The sequence below is a fragment of the Canis aureus genome, chromosome X (assembly GCF_053574225.1).
Source record: "Canis aureus isolate CA01 chromosome X, VMU_Caureus_v.1.0, whole genome shotgun sequence".
Classification (NCBI taxonomy): Eukaryota; Metazoa; Chordata; class Mammalia; order Carnivora; family Canidae; genus Canis; species Canis aureus.
The window spans coordinates 1,240,652-1,244,838 of NC_135649.1; the positions used below are offsets into that span (position 1 = coordinate 1,240,652).

The 4,187-nt window shown below is 62.8% G+C and overlaps 1 long non-coding RNA gene across 1 annotated transcript; it reads right to left on the reverse strand.

Moving 5' to 3' along the window:
• On the reverse strand, positions 1-4,187 carry LOC144307809 (uncharacterized). The gene is made up of 2 exons (XR_013374515.1): positions 3,537-4,187; positions 1-2,958 (listed from the first exon to the last, which is right to left on the reverse strand). It is a non-coding gene; the product is annotated as an uncharacterized LOC144307809 (long non-coding RNA).

The window sequence follows — 4,187 nt, forward strand, 5'->3', positions numbered from 1 at the left end:
TGTCATTCCTCCGTATAAAACCTTTATTAATGCCAGAAAGGAAACAGTACAAAACATACTGGGTTTTGCAGATCAGCGCGATTCTGCGTACAAGGCCGGTCCTACCCGGGACGGAGGGGGCCCCGAGCGGACAAAGGCCACCGTCCAGCGGCTCCCTGGAGGGAGGACCCTGTGCCTTCGAGCTCCCCCCTCCCCGAGGAAAGCGCCAGGCCCCAAGCTCCTGGGCCTGCGGCCTGGGGGACTTGCAGGCTTGAGACCCTTGGGTCCCCCTTCGGCGCAGCACAGTCCCCGATCTGCAGGAACTCCCCAACAGGATGACACGGGAGAAAAAGCAAAAAGGGGCTCCAGAGACCCACGTGGGCTCGCCCCGCCACCTCCCGGAGGCCGTGCCCCGCGCAGGGCACACAGCTGCCGTGAGCACTTGCCTCCACTGGTATCTGTGATCGTTCCCATTTTCAGTGCAGAGCCCCAAGCCTCAGGCCCTGGCCACATTCCTGGCCCCGTTACCCACAAGCCAGCTCCGCAGGGAAACGGGAGGCGGCCGGCCTCGCGTGCACGGCGGCCCCTTTCCCAGGGCGCTCGCTGCCGTCAGCCCCCAACTGGCTGCCCTTCCCGGCCGCGAGGCGTTATGCTCCTGGGAACCTTCCATCGGCAGTCTTACCGAAGCAGGGCCTGTCGCAGGGCCTGTCACACACACCCTGGAAAGGAGGCTGAAGTCCTCTGTTTTTCTCACCCCTAATTAATTGCTCCCAGACAAGTCACACGGCTCCAGTGTGTATTGCTTCGTGCAGCCGACGCTTCCGGGGACAGTTTTGCAAAGAGGTTTGGGGGGTGGTCAACTGGATGCCACCTCACTACCGGTGTCATTTTAGCTCTTTCTTTCCTGATCTAGCTCCAGTCGAGTGTGGTTCTTGGCACTTGGGCATAGAATTTTCCGGCACCAGCCTGTCAGGTAATCAAGAATGTGAACACAGGTGCACCCCCTCCCCCCGGAGGTTACTGTCTACGAGGTCCACCAGCCCCGGATTGCTGCCTGAGGCTCTGTGACTCTTTGTAAGTCACGCAGGGAAGAAGGCGGCTCCTTCCAGGCTCTGGCCTGTGCGTTGTGACGTGGAGCTGGCTGCAGGGTGCAGGGGCCCCTCTCATTTCTCTGTCCAGGCTCATGGGGGACCCTTACATCATTTAAAGCATTCGACCATGTCCCCCACCCCACTTTCCTCCAGGAAGAAAATGCCGTCACCAGATCCTGCTGCTTTGCACATGAAAAGTACTTCTCTAACGATCTGAAAAGCCAAGACTGTCCTTGACTTACCCTTGGGGCAGTTAGAAACCCTCAAGCCCCACAGCAAAGCCCACAGCTGCCCCGACTGGCCCTGGCTGTCACAGACCTGCCTGCCTGCTTAAGCCATCCTCCTACGCGACACACAGAGGGTCAGAATGGCAGGCCAGCATCTGCTTCCGTCCCAGTTGTTCGGATTTGCCTTCTGGATGCAGGTGCTCAGAAGACTCGAGAAGACCCATTGAATAAAACCCCGTGCCCAACTGAGACTCTCATCTGGGTCCACTCGACCCCGGTGCCCCATCAAGGAAGGGGTGACGCGATGGCCTCACGACAAAGTGGGACCGTGTGCTCTCGGGGTTTAGGCAGCACTAAAGCGGAAGGGAAAACTCCGCCAGGAAACTGGGTCCAGCATAGGACAGCCAGGGACGATCCCCCTTCCCGAGGGGACAACAAACCTCTGTGAGCATCAGCCAGCTCACGGGGAGCCTGCTGCCAGGGCACCACGGGATCCCAGGCCGGAAGTCACGGTGATCGTTAAAAGCTAGTCGTGACGGTACCTACGGACGGCGTTACTTTCCCATTCGAACACCACAGAGGGCCTGGCGGGACATGCAGCCGTGTCCAGTCAAAAAGCACCACCTCGAAACCCTATGACAGGGAGAGGCGAGGAGTCCTCCGTGTCTGCGCGCGTTGTTCGTGGCCCCAAGGCCGGCCGAAGCGATAGAGCTCGTGCAAATCGTCGTGCGGCGGGCAGCGTGGCCAGCTCTGTCCCAGGCCTCACCCCGGGGCTGGGCTCCGTGCGGGCCCCTGGGCGGTTCCCTCCTCTCATGCTCACTCTTCCTTTCTTCCCAGCGGGAGCCACCATCCCTGGCACGCCTCGCTTCCGGGCTCGTTCAGGCAAGAGGTGGCCGAGGCAGGCGCACGCGTGCCGGGAAGGGGCAGGCCCACCTGGCCGGGGTCACCTGCTATGCTCATCGCGGAGCCCAGCACTCCCTGCCCCGTCGCTTGAATTCTCTTTCTCTGGGGAGACAAATGACTGATCTGCCTGTTGGGGTCTCCGGCTTGCGTCTCCTCAGCCGCGATTTCGGGGGCCGGGACGAGACGTCTCCAGGAGCCGCGGCGCCAGGACCGTCCGTGGACCAGGAGGTCGGGACACAGGTCAGAATCCGCAAGCGTGACACCCAAATGGTCCTGATGGCAAGACCGGCTGTCCTCTGCGCCCCGACGCTCCGCTGGGCAGCTTCTCCACCAAACTCTGGGAACCCTACTCCCCCCAGTCTCGTTTTTACCGTTCAGAGCGTGCCTAAGTGAACGGCCCGGTCCGGGGCGCGGTCCACGGCCGTGGGGGCACGGCCTGGGGGCTCCGGGCCCGTGTGGCCGGGGAGGGCCACTCAGCGTGCACAAATGACCCTCTCTCCCAGCGGTTCTTGCCAAGCCCACGGAACCTGCAGATTCTCCCCGGATCTTGGCCCGGATCGACCCTCGGTGCGATTCTGGCAAAAGAGCCGCGAGGGCAGGGCCCGAGCCTCCACGCCCCGGTCCCGGCCCGAGCACACGCCTCACACTTTGGACTGCCTCTCGTCCGTCCACTCCTGCTTCGTGCTCTGCAGGGCTTGGGTCTTCTGCTCATCCACTTGGACGTAGTCGACTCTTTGCTCTTCCGCGAGGAGAAGTTTCTGAGGGGGGAGCACAGAAAGGGTTTCGTCACATTGAATCACGAATCAGGAAAACGTCGGCCCTTCTGTGGTAGGTTCCAGCGTTGTTAACCCTTTGGAGCCCCCCCGGCCCCCCGGTCACTCCCCGCAGAGGCGGACACCTCGGGTGTGTGTTTGGACAGCTCTGGACCTGGGATCCTCCAGCCCGGCTCGGGCCATCGGGCTCCTGTGACCCATACGACGGCAGTGGAAGGGACGCAGGCCGTCGGAGAGGGAGGCCGGCAGCTCGTGCTCCTGGCACGAGGGATGGTGGGCGACGGGGACACAGCGGGCCGTGGCCCGAGCACAACAGCCGAGGCCCGCGCTGCCGCCAGCCCCGAGGGCCTGGGGGCGGGGTCCCAACTGCAGGGCCCCCCGAAGGCCGCCCAGGCCCTCTTTTGTCCCCGCGGGTCTCCCCCTGCAGACCAGGTGTTCTGGAACATCAGCCCAGGTTTGGGGAACGAAATTACAGGTGAAGGAGAAGTGGGAGCTCATTTGGCAAAAGGAAAGGGAAACGCGGGGGGCCCTCCTGGGACGGCTCGGGCACGACGGACGCCTACCTGCTGTACAGGGGCCGGGGAGGCTGAATTGAAGTCCAGAGCTAAGTAGTCCAGGCTGAATTTCTTTGTCCACGTCAGAGCGCCACTGCCCAGGGGGTTGGCTGTCCTGTGATTCTGGAAGGCAACATCACAGGGCCCACGTTACGGCTGTAAGGCCGGGGGCAGGGGGGCGACTCGGGGTGCACCGCAGCCCCTGCCATCGGGTCGCAGCAGGCTGCTCTCAGGAGACCTCCGTGTCTGCGCGACAGCTGGCCCTTGAAACACATCGCCAGTGCGCCCCCGCGCAAAGTGAGCCCTTCGTCCACCCCGGAAACACTGGGCCGAAATCTCCTGCGACAAGAATTTAAGGATCTGACGGGCCCAGGGCCTTAGAGACCAGATCCCCAGAAGATCAGTCACAGTTAAGCTCGAGTAAAGGCGTCCCAGGTGCACGCAAAGGCCCTTTATACAAGGCGGACGGTGCAACGTGGGCGACACACGCCCGTGGGCCCAGCACTCGGCCGCAGAGGCCCCCGTCCCCGCCACGACCTCCGTCTCTCCTCACAAGACACTACGCGCCACGTGGACGGCCGCATCTCCCACGCTCTCGTTAAAGCTACACCTCGGACGGCGTGCAAGTGTCCGTGAATCACACGCTGCGGCTCTGGCGGT